This window comes from Dendrobates tinctorius, unplaced genomic scaffold (assembly GCF_039654945.1).
Source record: "Dendrobates tinctorius isolate UK_male_01 unplaced genomic scaffold, ASM3965494v1 ptg000007l, whole genome shotgun sequence".
Taxonomy (NCBI): Eukaryota; Metazoa; Chordata; class Amphibia; order Anura; family Dendrobatidae; genus Dendrobates; species Dendrobates tinctorius.
Genome location: NW_027361675.1, coordinates 26,527,591 through 26,547,525, shown reverse-complemented (window position 1 = coordinate 26,547,525; position 19,935 = coordinate 26,527,591).

Genomic DNA, 19,935 nt, shown 5'->3' with positions numbered 1-19,935 from the left:
TTGGCCCATCCGAGAAGCCAGGAAGGTCCCAGATGACCGTGGCTATAAAAGGTTCGCATGGCCGCTCGCCCATGCGCTAGTATAGACTTAAATAGTTTGGAGTGTATGATGATGGATACATGTATCTGGTGACTGACTCATTATGAAACCCCTTCCCTCTGATAATACGAATGTGGTTAGGGTTTAGAGTCCGAGTCAGCGCCTGTCAGTGGCTAGTCTATAGGCCGCAGTGCATACCAGCCATCTGCACACTAGCGTCCGATGGTGTCGCCCACTGCAGGGCACTATCGAACCGCGGCAAGTGACAGCCACACCGATGCAACGCCTTGCGCAACCTGTGCGCTTACCTGGCCCAACCCAGGGCGATTAGTGGCGTCCACCTGAGTGGCACTGCGCACACTTGCACACTTGATTTAACCTTTGCTGCCATCGCAGTCGCAGTGCCGAGCGCTAGCGGTCTAGAGGGACTTCAGTCCTGCGGTCTAAGGGCTGAGTTCTGAGACTATATGCTAGCACTCACACTGTCGAGCTCTGTGAGCAATAACAGGCTACGGCATTTATTATTTGGTGGTTGTGCGGCTCTGAGAGATAATAGTCCGCCTCTCTACACATTGGGTGAGGTTAACCCCATGTGCCCTGTTATTATACCACCATATAGCGTCCACCATTACCGAGCAGCAGTTAACACCTGCACGGTGGACCCCGGGCTGCGAACGCACCTAAATACCATCTTTATTGTTTGGTGCATTCCGCCAGCCCGTAACACACCCTTCCTGGACATTTTTGTCCTTAAGGATATCCAGCCATTGGATCCCTCCAAATCTCTTTCTGAATCCCTTAAAATCTGCCTTTCTGCAATCTAACCTTGATGTCTGAGTCTTCACAGGTCTTCCTCCTCTAGTTATCCAAAATTCTAAAATAGCATGGTCGCTACCTCCTAGGGTCCCAGCCACTCTTACCTCCTCAAACATTTCCTCCCTGTTTATGAGGATTAGATCCAAGGTATCAGGTCACCTTGTTTTCTCCCCTACCTTTTGGAAGATAAAGTTGTCAGCAAGAGAGGATAAGAATTTCCTTGACCTGTTAGTTTTGCCTGAGAGAGATTTCCAACAAATATCTGGATAGTTGAAATCTCTCATGACAACTATGTCATATTTTTTGGAGAACTTGGCCATTTGATGCATAAAGAGTTCATCGATATCGTCAGCTTGCACAGGCGGCCTGTAGTAAATGCCTACAATGGTGTCCATTCCATTGTTCTGTCCTTGTATTCTTACCCAGTTTCCACAGAACTCCCAGTCTCTGAAGCTTCAATCTCTGTGCAGATATACGTGTTTCTAACATACAATACGACACCTCCTCCTCGTTTATCAAGCCTGTTTCTTGCAAATAAGTTGTATCCTTCTAGCCTTGTATTCCAATCATATGTATTTTTCCACCAAGTTTCAGTGATTCCAATGACATCATATTTCTTTTCCTGTGTTAGTAGTTCCAATTCTCCTTGTTTGTTGCCCATGCTTTGTACATTAGTATAGAAACATTTTAGTTGTGATTGGTTTCTCTTTCTCCAATATTTTTATTATTTAGATTTTTTTGTCTTTGTTCTTGTACTTCTAAGACTCTTGCTCTTCTAAGACTCTCATTCCCTACCTCTAGTGTGCCCCCACTATTCTAGTCCTATGCTATCCCTAATCCTATACACAACACATGTCAAGTATATACACATTACAGTCAGTAACAGTAAATAAATACATTCTCAATTATAAGCACTATGGAACTGCATGCATTTAATGTGAATACTGTTTGAAGAGGGGGAGGCAGATGATGGACAGTCACCTCCTTACACTCCTCCCTCCTAAAATATGGTCATCCCCAACCATGGCAGCACCTGTAAAACACCAGTTGCCAAATTTAAAACGTTAAGTTAATACAGTCTTAGTCCACTCCTTAAACACGGGTCCAACTGAACCCGTTCCCTTTGCTCCTAGGACCCATACACACATTGTGCTTACTGGCAAAATTTCAGGCCCGTGAGCTAGTCCTTTCCTGCTCCAGGTGTCCAAACACAGGAAGTCCATGTAAACAAACACGATGGCCAACTCAATACCACTCTGACAGTCCATACAGTTCTGACCAGGCTCGCTCCTCGAGTCCTCCTGTTCACATGTTTCCCCCTCCCTCCTTTAACAAAGTATGATCCCTTTAAAACTAGTGTGCTGCTTTTATGCTCTCAGAGGCAGTTCAGGGTTAAAACAACAGTTCAGAGTTAAAATAGCACAGGACTTAGAGCAGCCACACACAGTCCATTCTTGTTACCAAGGGTGATTAACCCTTTTCAGTGTTTTAGTCCCGTAATCCAGCAGGGGTACGGAAACGTGAGCAAAGAAACTTGGAGTAGGGGGAAAAAACAAAGTCACTTAACTGCACCGACACCAGGTGCCATTCAGGGCTCCTTACCCTTCAGGAGACGCGGAAAAGTCTCTCATTCCTTTTCCATTTGACGCAACTAGCACCACACTTTCCATGTAAAAGGCAATGTCCCTGCGACCAGAGTAATGTGCCGCATTCTGGCCCTGTATAATTATAAAGGTGTGGTCCAAAGACCTGCTGGGGAAGACTCTCCACTTTTGCTCAGACTCCTTTCCTCCACCAGTGGCTGGTCCGAGGAGCTTAGAGCCTCCCGGTCCTGACTGTCTTTCTCACCGGCCGGTCAAATGGGAACCAATATTCTAGCTCCACCGTCCACCAGCCTCCGGGGGGCATGTCCGACTTCAACTAGGCCACGGTCTGCTCCCAGTCCTGCTGCCCGATTCCCCCGTGGAAAGACATACTCCACCGCTGCATGAAGACAGGTGACTCGCTCAACAATGGCACCGCTCTTCCAGGTATGTCGTCCCTCTCTTCCTGACCCTGCCCATTCATGGATGGAGCCACTTCCGACTGCTCCGCCCATCCGCCTTCAGACTCCTCCCTCTGCTCAGGAATCTGCTGCATGCGTCGAGGCTTCTTCGTTCTTCTCCGTGCCCACCTCGGGCAGGCACCAGTCACTAGGGGACGTGGCCTCGGCTCAGGCCATGCTTCTGCCAAGCTGATTTTTGTGCCCTTTTCTTTTTAGGACACCCACGATGGGCAGCACCACTCCCATTTTTGACAGCCATCTTCATGTCAGCGTTTGGCCCCCATCTTTGCCATTTTTAATGCTCCTCCGCTCTCTGCACACGAGGCATTGCAATCCTGCCAACTACGCCAATTTTGTAAGGAGGGCACGGTGATAGTCATGGCGAGGTGTTGTTGCTTTCCCAGAACCTGGCATCCCACAAAGGAAACATAAAGTAGAACACTCACTTTAGATTCTAGGGTCGCTTCTGTTTCGGCTATCACGGCTCCAGATCCCCGCTTCTCACAAACAACTTCAGAATCTATGCCCATGCTTAACAGATCAACTTTACTTAGCAACAGGGTTCTTAGTACAGATGCCTCACAGTCCTCATACAATGACATCCCTGGAACTTTCCCTGTCTTCCTGGCAATCTCTGCCTCTTCCTGGCAATCTCTGCCTTGTCCTGGAAATCTCTGCCTCTTCCTGGCAATCTCTGCCTGATCCTGAAAATCTCTGCCTATTCCTGGCAATCTCTGCCTGATCCTGGCACTCTCTGCCTCTTCCTCGACAATCCCTGTCCCGTCCTGGCAATCTCTGCCTTGCTTTACTTCTGCATTACCTCTCCTTGCCCTGGACATGACCTCCATGGCTCTCCTCACTAACCAGGATGTCCCCTCAGTATATCCCACTATCCTGTGTACTACACCCATCTGTAGCTCCTCGCAGCCTGGAAAACCGCTTATGCTAACTATACCTATTCTAAAACTCTCATTCCCTACCTTTAGTGTGCCCCACCAGGGGCGTAACTATCACAGTCTCAGAAGTCGCCACTGCAACCGGGCCCGGGGGGAGTCAGACCATGACAGCTCTCAATCGTCCCGATTCCCGGGGGACAGTCCCAGTTTTGACCCCCCGCGTCCCGCCCGGGAGTTTATTCTTCCTGCACTGCACTGAGCAGCCACGCCCCCCCATGCACCCCATCCTCGCCCTCCCAGATAGACCCACCGCAGCCCCCCAACAGCCTGCAATCACCACTAGGCTGTTCTTTTCTGTGCGCACAGGACCTGTGATGAGGAGTCAGGGGTCACATTATCAGGGGCCTCATGTCTGCAGGACTCTGCTGTGCTGGTTGTCATGGTGCTGGATGAGAGAAGTTTATGTGTGGGGTCAGGAAGGGTTTACAGGGTGGATGTAGCAGAGCTGTGAGTGTGTACAATTTTGGACGGAGCGGAGCCGTGTGTGTACAAGGTGTACGGAGCAGAGCCGTGTGTGTACGAGGTGTACAGAGCAGAGCCGTGTGTGTACGAGGTGTACGGAGCAGAGCCGCATGTGTACGAGGTGTACGGAGCAGAGCCGTGTGTGTACGAGGTGTAAGGAGCAGAGCCGTGTGTGTACGAGGTGTAAGGAGCAGAGCCGTGTGTGTACGAGGTGTACGGAGCAGAGCCGCATGTGTACGAGGTGTACGGAGCAGAGCCGTGTGTGTACGAGGTGTACGGAGCAGAGCCGCATGTGTACGAGGTGTACGGAGCAGAGCCGTGTGTGTACGAGGTGTAAGGAGCAGAGCCGTGTGTACGAGGTGTACGGAGCAGAGCCGCATGTGTACGAGGTGTACGGAGCAGAGCCGTGTGTGTACGAGGTGTAAGGAGCAGAGCCGTGTGTGTACGAGGTGTACGGAGCAGAGCCGCATGTGTACGAGGTGTAAGGAGCAGAGCCGTGTGTGTACGAGGTGTACGGAGCAGAGCTGCGTGTGTACGAGGTGTACGGAGCGAGCCATGTGTGTACGAGGTGTACGGAGCAGAGCTATGTGTGTACGAGGTGTACAGAGCGGAGCCGTGTGTACGAGGTGTACGGAGCAGAGCCGCATGTGTACGAGGTGTACGGAGCGAGCCATGTGTGTACGAGGTGTACGGAGCAGAGCTATGTGTGTACGGGGTGTACGGAGTGGAGCCGCGTGTGTACGAGGTGTACGGAGCGGAGCCGTGAGTGTACGAGGTGTATGGAGCGGAGCCGCGTATGTACGAGGTGTACGGAGCGGAGACGCGTGTGTACGAGGTGTACGGAGCAGAGCCGGGTGTGTACGAGGTGTGCAGAGCGGAGCCGCGTGTGTACGAGGTGTACAGAGCGGAGACGTGTGTACGAGGTGTACGGAGCAGAGCCGTGTGTGTACGAGGTGTACGGAGCAGAGCCATGTGTGTATGAGGTGTACGGAGCGGAGCCGTGTGTGTATGAGGTGTACGGAGCGGAGCCGTGTGTGTACGAGGTGTATGGCGCGAAGCCGTGTATTTACGAGGTGTACGGAGCGGAGCCGCGTGTGTATAAGGTGTACGGATCGGAGCCGTGTGTGTACGAGGTGTACGGAGCGGAGCCGCGTGTGTACAAGGTGTACGGAGCAGAGCCGAGTGTGTACGAGGTGTACGGAGTGAAGCCGTGTGTACGAGGTGTACGGAGCAGAGCCGGGTGTGTACGAGGTGTACGGAGCGAAGCCGTGTGTACGAGGTGTACGGAGCAGAGCCGTGTGTGTACGAGGTGTACGGAGCAGAGCTGCGTGTGTACGAGGTGTACGGAGCGAGCCATGTGTGTACGAGGTGTACGGAGCAGAGCTATGTGTGTACGAGGTGTACGGAGTGGAGCCGCGTGTGTACGAGGTGTACGGAGCGGAGCCGTGAGTGTACGAGGTGTATGGAGCAGAGCCGCGTATGTACGAGGTGTACGGAGCGGAGACGCGTGTGTACGAGGTGTACGGAGCAGAGCCGGGTGTGTACGAGGTGTGCAGAGCGGAGCCGCGTGTGTACGAGGTGTACAGAGCGGAGCCGTGTGTACGAGGTGTACGGAGCAGAGCCGTGTGTGTACGAGGTGTACGGAGCAGAGCCGTGTGTGTACGAGGTGTACGGAGCGGAGACGTGTGTGTACGAGGTGTACGACGCGGAGCCGTGTATTTACGAGGTGTACGGAGCGGAGCCGCGTGTGTATAAGGTGTACGGATCGGAGCCGTGTGTGTACGAGGTGTACGGAGCGGAGCCGCGTGTGTACGAGGTGTACGGAGCAGAGCCGAGTGTGTACGAGGTGTACGGAGTGAAGCCGTGTGTACGAGGTGTACGGAGCGAAGCCGTGTGTACGAGGTTATGGAGCAGAGCCGTGTATGCAAGAGGTGTACAGAGTAGAGCCATGTGTGTACGAGGTGTACAGAGCGGAAATGCGTGTGTACAAGGTGTACGGGGCAGAGCTGGGTGTGTACGAGGTGTACGGAGAGGAGCCGCGCGTGTACGAGGTGTATGGAGAGGAAATGTGCATGTATTTTGGCATTGGGGGGTCCCCATTTGAAAGTTCGCACCGGGGCCCATAACTTTGTAGATATGCCACTGTGTCCCACTATTCTAGTCCTATGCTATCCCTAATCCTACACACAACACGTCAAGTATACACACATTTCAGCAACAGTAAATAATTATATTAAGGCCTGGGTCAAACTTGCGAGAAACTTGCACGAGTCTCGCATCTCAATGTCCGGCACTGCCGCCGGCACTAGGACTGGAGCGCTCAGCTGCATAGAAATACAAGCAGCCGCACACTCAGGTCCCGAGTGCCAGCGGCAGTGTCGGGTATTGAGACGCGAGACTCGTGCGAGTTTTTTGCAAGTGTGACCCCGGCTTAACATTTATAAACACTATGGAACCGCATGCATTTAATGTGAATACTGATTGAAGAGAGGGAGGCAGATGACGGACTCTGTCACCTGCTTACAGCTGCTCTTGGCTTTCTTAAGAAGTTTCATAGTCAGTAAATGAAGCAGAGACTGAACATGTGTCCTCCACTTCGTTCAAGATGAGGCTCTGGAGAACCTGATTCTCGGATTCCAGAACCCCATTCTTGTAATTGTTGTGGGCCCCAATAGACAGACCCCCCCCAGTGATCGATAAGATATCCCCCATGCTATGAAAACTTAATATCTTGTAAATAACTCTAACTATAAAGTATTGGTAAGGGAGTTTGTCTTGGCTGACCACACAGTATAATAGAGGAGAAATGGTTCTGGTGCAATCAGCAGCACAAGGAGAGTGCCGCCTATTTGCAGTTCATGAGCAAGAACTACCTGCTCGACTTCTATGCCGACTTTGCCGCTCAATTCATTGCCGAGTTCTTTGACCTGAATGCATGGACTGAGATGTTGGAGGCAGACAGGACTCGATAAGAGCAGGATGATAGATTCTCCTTATTGTATGTGTTCTGTCAGCATCAACTACAACTTCCAGTAAGTCCTGAAAAACCTGTAATAAATGGGAGTGTGAGTGTACCCCTGTCTATTGTACGTATTATGTCCTTCACCATATTGACAGGTGTTTTCCAGCATCATATGACTGCAGGCAGGTCACTCCATCCTGTTTATTTCCATTGTTCAGAATAGAAAGTCATGTGAGATGAGGCTTGTCTTCAAGAAATGCCTATTAACGCCTTCATTGCCTGGTGTTAGGGCTGAAGCACTTTTTAGAAAAGCGGAGCATGAGAACTAGTCCTGTTTCATTTCCAGGTCTCCAATAAACTACACTCCTCAACATTAAAATTGTAACACCAAGAAGGAAAGGTTGTGAAATTATGGAAATCACAGGATGGATAGGTTAGTAATGGTTGTCTGGGGAATGTTTTGCCACACTGAATGCACTTGGGCACACAAATTAACAAGATTCATTGCTGGCAATACTCTTTGCCATTACTGACCAATGATGTACTCGATGGGAAGACAAGTCCGGAGACACTGCAGGCCATGGGTAGCACGTTTAGGTCACACAGGCTGCTCACAGGGACACATTAAAGAAATGGCCGTACAAATGGTTCCAAATCATGACCAAATCAATCTATCGCTGAGCTGTTAGTGCACCTGGAATATAGACTAGAAGGGTCCGGCTACTGTATCTCATGCCAACCCACACCATAAAACCAGGAGTAGTACCGGTGTGACGTTCCCTCATGGAGTCATCTTCACAGCTTTGACCAAGTGGTCTCCAGACCAAACTCTGGCTATCATTTCATGCAAAATAAAAGAGAAACTTGGCACTAAAGAGGATAGCCATCATTCTAGCCATTGAGAGTGGTGGCATCAGGTCAATGGTACAGCTTTACCTGGATGCCTGATTCGTAGGTCAGTGTAATGCAAATGCCTTCTGATGTTTTGTGTAGACATTGTTTGCTGCCATAAACAGAGGCATACTGTCTATATAGTTAGACCATGTGGACACTATGGGATCCGTGAGCTGGGAGGGGCCTATGCTCACCGCCTTTTGTCACAATTTCAATTACAAGTGCTTCTCACTAAATTAGAATATCATCAAAAAGTTAATTTATTTCAGTTCTTCAATACAAAAAGTGAAACTCATATGGGTCGCCCTCCCAGGGCTGTGGGGTACTCGGTACCGGGCCGGTCTCTCAGAGGGGAATGTCACAGCAGCGGTGACCCGGTCCGTGGCCCTGGGCGCCCATGTAAAAGGGAATTAAGTGATGGAATAAAGTTTATGAGTGAATGATTCGTGACGCCACCTGTGGTGTTCGGCAATGAAGGTGTTAAGCCGACGCTGCAGACAGATCCTCTGGGACAGATGGTGGGGTGCAGCAATGATGGTGTAGCCCTCCACAGGCCGGGCTGTAGTCCCAGGGCAGAGTAGATGAAGAGGGAAGGTGTTGAGGAAGAGGGTGTAGTGTTCGGCACAGAGATTTGGCAGTTCTGGAGAGTTTTCAGGAAGAAGGCAAGGACAAAACAGGGTGCAGTTTCTTTACCTTTACTTTTCTTGGCAAATGCAGTCCAGGGTCCAGATTACAGATGGCACAGGAGCTGGCTAGCCTGGAAGCAACTTAGGAATCTCTCTAGGCAGATGGGTTGTGTAGTCTCCTTCCTAGCGCTTAGTTTTAGGTACTTGCAGTACTGTGTTACACTGAAGTTCCACTTGCTTATTCTCTTTAGAACTCCCTCGTATGGCAGACAGCTGTAGCCTTTCTCTTCTGACTCACACGTCGCTGTTGTGCCTCCGAGTCTTATGTGGGAATAGAGCATGTACAGCTTCCTATTCCTCCGATTTCTGTTGCAGGAACATCAGTATCCATACAACCTTGGAGATCGGGCTCCAGATCATGCGCTATAGCTGGGAATGAGCCTGAACTCTCTGCTCAATCTCCCAGCTCTTCTCCTCACGTCCACACACGTTGCCCTCCTCACACGAACTCCCTCAATTTTCCCTTCCTGGCCCCCAGAGAGCAGTTCTTCCCCCAGTTTTTGGGTTCAGAGCTCCCTCTGCTGGCCTGGAGTGGGAACTGTGTTGTGTGTTGCGATTAACTGCCAGAGAGATCCCTTATTGCTTCCAAGCATGACATCACACTCCCTAGGAGGAAGGTAATGCCACTGTGGCGACCATACTCCTGGGGGCACCACATTCCCCCCTAGTGCAATTCAGTACTCCTGGACTGAAGAAAACATGTAAAAACATATTAACAAATGAACAATTATAACTGTAACAAGATTTCAAAAATGAAAAATTACAAAAACCAAAGCTCAAAAATAGTCCTGGTGACGATTAGTCCATGCGTCAATGTCCATGGTCCATTTCCTGAGCAAGTTGACAAGCTATTTACAAGGATTGTTTTGGCCACACATAGTCCTATGGCCCAATTGTCCATCAAAAAACAAAATAAGATCTTCAAAAAGATTCTTACAGAGTCTCTGTAGGCACAAAACTTGAAAACGTTGCATATTTACAGATTAACAGTTACAAAACTTATCTATATGCGGAACCTTAAGGGTGGAATACCTTGGGTACTACGGACAGACCTATGTAGCACTGGTGTTGTTGGGGATCTTACTGGATGCCTTGTGTTAACTACTGGTGTAGTGTGTGTTGTACTGGCTACATTACTGGTGGTTCTGCGTAGCACAGGGATGCTAGATTTCCTAGGACCACTTCTCACTGTGGGCATGACAGATTCACCACTGGCAGGGTGAGAATTCTCTTGTTCCACTGCTGGTGTGGCATCCGCTGCTTGTATTTGCTGATTTTCAGAGTGGTCTTGAGTCACTTCTTCAGTTGGGGAAAGGTCAAAACTGGCACCACTATGGCTTGATTCGCTCTAGTCCAATTTGCAGGGAGTACAGTGCTGACCTTTTCTTCTTATTCCTCTATGGGCTGAAGGTTGTTTTGCTCTTCCATTCTGTCCTTTAGTTGGTCAGGGCACAGTTTCAGTTGATCCCTCGATACTGCTGATGATGTTTCTCCTCCATCCTTACTGATAAGGCACACTTTGGTGTTGTCAAAGTTTGATGGTAAGACGGTGTAGGGTTCAGCTTCCCATTGGTCATCCAATTTATGTATCCTTCTTTTCCTCTTTAGGACTTGTTCTCCTGGTGACAAGGGAACTGCAGGTTCATGTTGATTGTAGTTCTTTTCTTGTTTTTGTCTTGCCTGAGCTAGACTCTTTTCTACACACTCTTGTACTCTATGGTACTGTTGCTGCCGCTCTGTATCCCAGTCAGCATCTGGTGATGTCACCTCAGGTGTAAGGACTCCCATATCCAAATCAATAGGCAGTTTGCCAAGCCTCGCTCTCATTAGGTAGGCTGGAGTGCAGTTGGTGGAATTCACAGGAATGTGATTGTAGAGGTCTACCAGATCTGGCAACTTCTCTGGCCACATATTCCTCTCTTCCAAAGGCAAGGTCTTCAGTAGGTCAATCACCACCTGATTCATCTTTTCACACATGCCATTGGTCTGTGGTTGGTACGGTGTTGTCCTGATCTTCTTGCAACCGTACAAGTTACAGAATTCCTGGAACACTTCTGCCTCAAAGGCTGGACCTTGATCTGTAAGCACTTGCTCGGGATATCCGTGTGGTCGACAAAAGTGCTGTTGGAATGCTCTGGCTGCTGTCCTGGCTGTTTGATCCTTGACAGGCACGACTACCAGGAATCTCAAGTAGTGGTCAACGATGGTAAGAGCATAAATGTAGCCTGAACGACTTGGAACCAGCTTCACATGGTCCAGGGCTACCAACTCAAGTGGCTGTTTGGTTATTATTGGCTGCAAAGGAGCTCACTGGCTGTTACGGTCCTTTCTGCGCAGGTTGCATTATCCACACTCTCGGCACCAACTTTCAATAGCCTTCCTCATACCAGCCCAGTAGAATCTCTTCCAAGACCATTAACGCCTCCCTCTTTGGGACTACTGTGGCGCCCCTGAGGCTCAGTCGCCACAGAGGTACTGCACCTCCTCCTGAGGTGTGGTGCCCCACCATCCAAGTAAGTTGGAGGCTCCTGACCACGCTCCAACATCTGCATCCCACACAACAGAGTAGTTTAGCAAAGCCACATTGCGGCTCTTTGCTTAGAGAGTCGCAGAGCACCTTTAGTGGCTCCCTGCTTGGAACACTAAACGTGCTGAGAGGCGGGTGGAGATGAGAATACATAAAAGAGCGGGAAGGTTTAGAATTACAGGTCAGTCAGACAGTAGGTCAGTCTGAGAGAGGAAGCCACTCAGAGAGGAGTGAGGAAAGAAGATCCCTGGAAGAGGGATGGAGGAAGGAGGTGCTGCAGCAGACCTCAGTGACCTGGGTCTGCTGGCACGGGAAAGGAAAGAAGGAGAAAGACATTGAACTGAAACCTAATCTTCCATAAGAGAGAGAGATTAGTACGGAACGAAGGAGTAAAAGGGAACAGAGAGGACATGGGTTAGGAGAGAACCCTGCCTAGAAGTTCTAAGCGCAAGGCCGGGGCCCGGTCCCCGAGGTTGTATGGATGCTAATGGTCCTGCAGCAGACACCGGTGGAGTAGTGGGCTGTAAATGCACTACTCCCATCTAAGACTTGGGGGCACAACAGCAACTTGGATAGAGAGCCGGGACTCAGGAGTAAGGAGTCCCCGATGCAGGCTACAGCTGTCTGCCGTACAAGTAGAGTTCTTGGGAACATCTGTCAGGAGGCACTCCAGTGTAACTCAGTACTAGGAGTACTTCACACTTAAAGGCGCTATAGAGGAGACGTTCAGAAAGGCACATGTTGGCGGAGTGTTGGAAGGGAGCACTCCATCTTGCCTGGAGGTTGACCCGGAGGACACGGCATGGAGGCAGGCACCTGTGTGTACTACAGACTGTGAGTAAAGCTTTGGAACTACAAGCCCTGGTGTCCTCCATTCATTCTTGCGCCAAAGCACCTGGCACCGCTACATCTGGGTACCGGCTTCTACACCGATTGTGCCTCTCCTCTAATTCCACATCTACACTGCCTTGGGGCTACAGCTTCACCTGTTGGGAGCTTCACCATCTTGGCTGCAACACACCACCAACCCCAGAGGATCTGCAAGCAGCGTCGGCTTAACACCTCACTTGCCGAACACCACTGGAGGCGTCACGAACTATTAATTTAACTACATTCCACCACCATTTCAATTCCCCCATACATTGGGCGGCCAGGGCCACGGACCGGGTCACCGTTGCTGTGACACATCCCGCTGACACCGGCCTGGTACCAAGTACCTCACGGCCCTGGGAGGGCGACCCAACTTGGCGTCACGAACAGGATGACGAGACCCGATGCCATCGGGTTCTGTGTGCCTAAGATTTGTTGGACTTGGAACTTTTGAGAATGTGCAGAAGACCCAATTTAATAGACTGTAAAATGAGCATTAATAATGGCCGCTGGCACGGAGAAGAAGGGTGTGACGATATGGGAGGTCCTAGGAAAAGACCGCGAACAGTCTTGGGCCTCCCCTGCCTGAATTACTATGTGACAGCAACATGGCCCACCCCCCGAGGGGTTCGTATACTGGCTTGGTATGGAGGCGCTGGAAGAAGACGCCGCCCCAAGAAGGAGGGGCAGAAGCCAGTGGCGGGAAAGGGGCTGAGGCAGGAAGAAGAACGCCAGAACGCCATGTTGGAAGAAGAGGGAAGGAGGCCTGCGGAGTGCGGGGAAGCGGATCTCCCCGGCGCCATGGCTGAAGGCTCGGACCCTGCTTCTAATATGAATCGATGGCAGTTGGAGGAGGAGATTGCCCGGCTGACCCAATGTTTGCGACTGAGGCAGGAGGCCTTGTGGAGGCTTAACTGGCAACGCGCCCAGGAGGGGCCTACACCTGCGGTAACCGCCGCTGCTGCACCGGAGCTTCCCCAGGCAGATTCCGTGGAGCCTGCCGCCGCCATCACACCACCGGCAGCATCCGTAGCCCCTTTGCTGCCTCCACAGGAAGAATTGTATGAGGCCCCGGGAGCCGAAGCGGAGGAAAAGGAGCTCCCGCCCGGACCTGACGCGGCTGCGCAGGTCCCGCCAGAGACCCCTGCGGACCCGGAGTCACCGTTAGCTCCACTGCCATCCCCGGTGTCCCACCGGGCAGCGCCCACCGCCACTACACCTGCACCAGAGCAGAGACCACACCGCCAGAAGGCTCCAGGTACGTCCGATGCACTGACACCTGGGAAGGCCCTGGGGTGTACTACGGTCGCAGCGGCTGGCCAGGTCGTGCTAGATCTGGTCTGGGACCGGGATACCTGTCCCCGGGGGGAAACACCGGAACCTCTGACGGTGGCGCCGTGATACAAAACCAGCCTGGATCGGTCCTGGGAGGAACGGGAGGATGATGAGAACTGGGCTAGTTGTCAAGCTACCATCCGGCAACTGGCAGCTGAACACGGGCGAGGGAGCAGCGCCGGCTAGCGGTACTAGGCCCTGATTTGGACCGGAAGGAACAGGTAAGAGTCGGTCATTATGGTCCCAGAGATGCAGCAGGTTGGGGCCACCTCCTGAATGTGAATCATGAGAGGGGGTTTGGCTTTATCCATGACCCTAGCCGAATCTCCGATCTATTTTTCAACCGGAGAGACGTGGAACCTCATTTGAGAAAAGGGCACCCTGCCAGGTACCTGAGCCCGGGAGATCACGTAACCTTCACCACAAACGAAGGTCTGAGAGGCTGGTACGGTATGAACATCAGGCGGGTCCCGGAGGATCTCATCAAGACCTGCAGGCAGAAACCACCCACTGCCCCCATGTGCCAAGCTGGAGCCGTACCAGTCCCACAGCCAAGGGTACGGAAGGCCGCAAGCTTCACCCCACTGGAGGAAGAGTACCTGAGGACTGCCCATGCTTTTCTTTCATCTGGTAGCAGTTCCCAGTCATCAGCTTCCAGAACCCCAGGAGGGAACAACAACCATTAGTAAATCTCGTTGCCCAGGAGGGTATTTGCACAGTTGTGCTTTGTTTTCTATTATGTTTTAGTTTTGGGTTTTTTCCAGTGTTGCCCTGTTTTATTGGCAGCCTTTATACTTGAACTACAGAGATCATGAACGCTGAATGGTCCAGAACTGCAATTGTAAATAGTTTGCACCTCTTTAGGTGCCCTCTCTTGGTTTTACATAGACACTTTGCGAAGATAAGGTCTACCTCATCTGGAGTATGACTCCAATCAAAGGACACTGCAAGAGATCCCGGCTGGGAGCGGTGTCCAGCGTTTACAAGAATTGTTGAAAGTTTTAATGTGAAGTATTTGATAATGATGTGTCTTATAAGAGTATTGGTAACTAGGAAATGGCTTTTATATAGGATTAGGAATGTTTTGATACAGAGATGAGAGATTTGAATAAAAAATTGAAAATGTAGGTGATGAACCAGGCACCACGGTTGTCACTCAGAGTTAAAAGAAAGTAGAAAATGTGCACTAAAGATGGAAAGAAATGTGTTGATGAAGAATACTGAAGTGATAGTGAGTAACAGACAATAGCACTTTGAATTACGTATTGTATTGAAAATTGCACTTTTGACTTAAGATTTTAGATAGTTTATTAAGAATTGTTTGCAACGTTCAAGAATGATTGCCTCCCACATTGGGAAGTTTAGTATAAGAAATGTTTGTTTAGCATTACAAAAATTTTGTATGTTCCTGTGTTGTCAACTTTGTTTGCCTTGCAGCCTGCGGACGTGCTGTGTTTAACGGGGGGAAGTGGCGCCCCTGAGGCTCAGTCGCCACAGAGGTACTGCACCTCCTCCTGAGGTGTGGTGCCCCACCATCCAGGTAAGTTAGAGGCTCCTGACCACGCTCCAACATCTGCATCCCACGCAACAGAGTAGTTCAGCAAAGCCACATTGCGGCTCTTTGCTTAGAGAGTAGCAGAGCACCTTTGGTCGCTCCCTGCTTGGAACTCTAAACGTGCTGGGAGGCGGGTGGAGTTGAGAATACATAAAAGAGCGGGAAGGTTTAGAATTACAGGTCAGTCAGACAGTAGGTCAGTCTGAGAGAGGAAGCCACTCAGAGAGGAGTGAGGAAAGAAGATCCCTGGAAGAGGGATGGAGGAAGGAGGTGCTGCAGCAGACCTCAGTGACCTGGGTCTGCTGGCACTGGAAAGGAAAGAAGGAGAAAGACATTGAACTGAAACCTGATCTTCCATAAGAGAGAGAGATTAGTACGGAACGAAGGAGTAAAAGGGAACAGAGAGGACATGGGTTAGGAGAGAACCCTGCCTAGAAGTTCTAAGCGCAAGGCCGGGGCCCGGTGCCCGAGGTTGTATGGATGCTAATGGTCCTACAGCAGACACCAGTGGAGTAGTGGGCTGTAAATGCACTACTCCCATCTAAGACTTGGGAGCACAACAGCAACTTGGATAGAGAGCCGGGACTCATGAGTAAGGAGTCCCCGAAGCAGGCTACAGCTGTCTGCCGTACAAGTAGAGTTCTTGGGAACATCTGTCAGGAGGCAGTGTAACTCAGTACTAGGAGTACTTCACACTTAAAGGCGCTATAGAGGAGACGTTCAGAAAGGCACATGTTGGCGGAATGTTGGAAGGGAGCATTCCATCTTGCCTGGAGGTTGACTGAGTCCCTGACCCGGAGGACACGCCACGGAGGCAGGCACCTGTGTGTACTACAGACTGTGAGTAAAGCTTTGGAACTACAAGCCTGGTGTCCTCCATCCATTCTTGCGCCCACGCACCCGGCACCGCTACATCTGGGTACCGGCTTCTACACCGATTGTGCCTCTCCTCTAATTCCACATCTACACTGCCCTGGGGCTACAGCTTCACCTGTAGGGGAGCTTCACCATCTTGGCTGCAACACACCACCAACCCCAGAGGATCTGCAAGCAGCGTCGGCTTAACACCTCTCTTGCTGAACACCACAGGTGGTGTCACAAACTATTAATTTAACTACATTCCACCACCATTTCAATTCCCCCATTACTTGGGCGCCCAGGGTCACGGACCGGGTCACCGCTGCTGTGACACATCCAGCTGACACCGGCCCGGTACCGAGTACCCACGGCCCTGGGAGGGTGACCCACTACCACATGCCAGACCAACTCATGAGTGCGGGCATTAATACTTCTCCGACACAGCTTTCCCTCATAGAGGAACAGCCGGCCTCTTTCCTTCCACAACTGCTGGGTTTCTTCAGGAGCATCTGGATCTGGGCGTGAGTCAGCTTGTGACAGTAGCTCCTTTACCAGGTGGACTGCGGGGTCACTATCCTGGGTTTCTGCCCAGTCATGATGAGGCAATGGATTTAAGGTGGCCTCTTTCACGACAGACCTTCTGTTTCTCACTCCTTGAACACGCTGGGCCGCAATTGGCCGGTGGAAGGCAGGTAACTCTATTTCTTCGAGTGCCTCAGAGTCTTCTCCCCCATCTGGCAGATTGGGCATCGTGGACAGCGCATCAGCATTGGCGTTCTTGTGCCCCGCTCGGTACTTGATGGTAAATTCATAGTTAGACAGCCGGGCCATCCATCGCTGCTCCAGTGCACCTAGTTTGGCAGTTTCCAAGTGAGTCAACGGGTTGTTGTCCGTGAAGATGGTAAACCTGGCTGAAGCTAGGTAATGCTTGAATCGTTCAGTCACAGCCCAGACTATGGCGAGGAACTCCAGTTTGAAGGAACTGTAGTTGTCAGGGTTCCTTTCAGTGGGACAAAGCTTCCTTCTGGCGTAGGAGATCACCTTTCTTTGCCATTCTGTACCTGTGACAGTACTGCTCCCAGTCCCACGTTGCTGGCATCAGTATACAACACAAATGGTTGGTCATAATCTGGGTAGGCCAGAACTTCATCTCCTGTAAGAGCCATCTTCAGTCGAGTGAAGGACCTCTCCAGTTCCTCATTCCATTCAAATGTAGGACTCTTCTTTCTGGCTTTCTTGGGCTGGCCCACCAGAAGATTTTGCATCGGCGTGGCTATCTCAGTGAAGCCTTTGATGAACCTTCGGTAGTAGCCTACCAACCCGAGGAATTGACGTACCTCATGGAGGTTGCTGGGCTTCTGCCAGTCTCGGATGACAGTGACTTTGTCTGGATCCGGTGCCACACCTTCTGCACTCACTTCATGACCGAGGTACTGTACCTTGGGCTTCAGGAGGTGGCATTTGGATGGCTTCACTTTCAGGCCAAAGTTGGACAAGGCTTTAAACACCTCAGCCAGGTGCTTCAGATGGTCTTCATAAGTCTTGGAGAAAACAATTACATCATCAAGGTATAACAGAACTGTCTTGAAGTTCTTGTGTCCAAGACAGCACTCAATTAGCCGTTGAAATGTCCCTGGGGCAGTGCAGAGCCCGAATGGCATGTAGTTGAACTCGCAGAGACCCATTGGTGTAGTAAATGCTATTTTCTCCTTGTCTGCCTCTGCCACAGGAACCTGCCAATACCCACTAGTGAGATCTAAGGTGGAAAAATAGTTAGCAGTTTTAAGTGCAGCTAATGACTCTTCATTTCTGGGTAATGGGTAGACATCCTTATGTGTAATGCTGTTAATTTTTCTGTAATCAACACACATTCTCATGGTACCATCTTTCTTTTTCACAAAGACTATTGGAGCTGTCCAGGGGCTACAACTGTCTCTGATCACCCCAGCCTCCTTCATTTCCCGCAACATACTTTTGGCACATTGGTATTGTGTTGGGGGTATAGGCCGGTACCTTTCCTTAATGGGTGGATGATCTCCAGTGGGGATATGGTGTTGAACCCCTTTTGCCTTCCCAAAGTCTAGAGGGTGTTTACTGAATACCCGCTCATACTCCTGAGTCACTCGGTAAATCCCATTCTTTTGGTATGAAGGGGTGGAGTCAGCCCCCACATGCAGCTGCTGACACCACTCCTCCAGCTGCTTTACAGAGCCATTGTCCTCCACCTGGTCGGATGAGTCCAAGGGCTCTGCTGCCTGTATGGCGTTGTTACTGACAGTAAGCAGCTTAGCAACTGTGGCATGCCGAGGTATTGTGGCCTCCTCCTCCCCACAATTCAAGAGGCGTATAGGTACTCTCCCTTTGCGAACATCAACTACCCCTCTGGCTGTCAGGACAGTGGGCCGGCTATCAGAGTACACTGGCTCTACCAATGCTTGGTAATCTTTTCCTCTGAGGCCGATGGCTGCCTGACACCAAATTAACATTTCACATCTGGGGGGTATCGCAATGGGGAAAGGATCACTCACTCTGACACTGCCAATTTCTCCGCCAGACAGTTCTACCTGCTGTCTTTGCATTAGGGCCTTGATCTCCTTCTGCAGGACTCGTTGTTCACTGGAACCAGCAGTCTCGGCTACCTGTTGCAACAAAGCAATAACCTCGGCAATCACATTAGTACCAAGGGTCGTCATTGGGTTACATTCTCCTCGATCAATGTCTACAACTATCAGACCTTGAGATTTTAACTGTACTCGCCCCACTTTAATAGTAATCTCTTTACATCCTACTTGCGGCAAAGACTGACCCTTGCTGGCAACTACTGTCAGTTCATCACTTGGGCCACGGGCAAGTTCAGAGTCAGCCCAGTACCGCTTGTAAAGGTTATAGGGCATAGTTGTCATCTGAGAGTCAGTGTCCAGTAAAGCATTCATGGGGATGCCGTCAATTACCACTGGGAGGACCGGTCGCCCTCCAACATACTTGACTCGCCAGTTCTTTGGGCCTAGTGGTCCTACTCCTGGGGGTTGGCCCTCTGCCCCAGGGTGGCAGAATCTTGCGATGTGGCCTGCCTTGCTGCAGCGACGACAGATGGGACGTCCATTCTGGTCATAGCGATCGTTGTCTCTCCCTCGGCGTGGCGGAATCCTCTTCTTCCGTAGCCATGGGACATCCTCTGGACTGGAGGCCAGCTGGATCTTCTCCTTTGATGACACCTGCATGGATTGCACAGTTTTAGCAAGTGCAGCCATATTTTTGGTCAGCTCTTGGACTTGAAGGCGCAGTTCTGTAGATGGATCATTATCCAGAGTCTGTGCATCAGCCCCCACAGGGCTGGGAGGGAAAGATGCTGCTTCTTGGTGGTATGTGATCGCTGGGCGCCTAGGGGGCGCTGGACGTCTGACATTTGGGTCATGCAGCACTCGAATAGCCCTGTCTTTGAAGTCAACAAAGTCTAGGTCAGGGTTTTGTAGGGCTATGATGTGCAGCTGTGCTCTGTGGGTACTGGATAGGAGGCCCTCAATAAATTGCTCCTTTAGCAGTCTGTCTCCATCTTTCACACTGTCTGGATCAATCTGCTTTATGGCTCGCAGCACCTCCTGCAGGTTAAGAGCATAGTTCCGTATACTGTCCTGCGCTCTCTGCTTGCACCCAAAGAATCTCATCTTTATTTCAGCTGCAGTACGGGTGTCAAAGGTGCTTCTTAGCTTAGACAGGATCTTTTTAACAGTCTCTTTATCAGTGTCCTGCCAGGCTTTTACTTCCCTTTGCGCTGCACCAGTTAGCTGCCCAATAAGGATGTTCACTTTCTGGCTTTCAGACAGAGGATACACCTCAAACAAACTGCACAGTCTCTCTTTAAATTCACTCAGGGTATGTGACTCCACAGGACGCCACCTCTGACAGGCGCGGGAGCGCTTCCTTCTCTCAG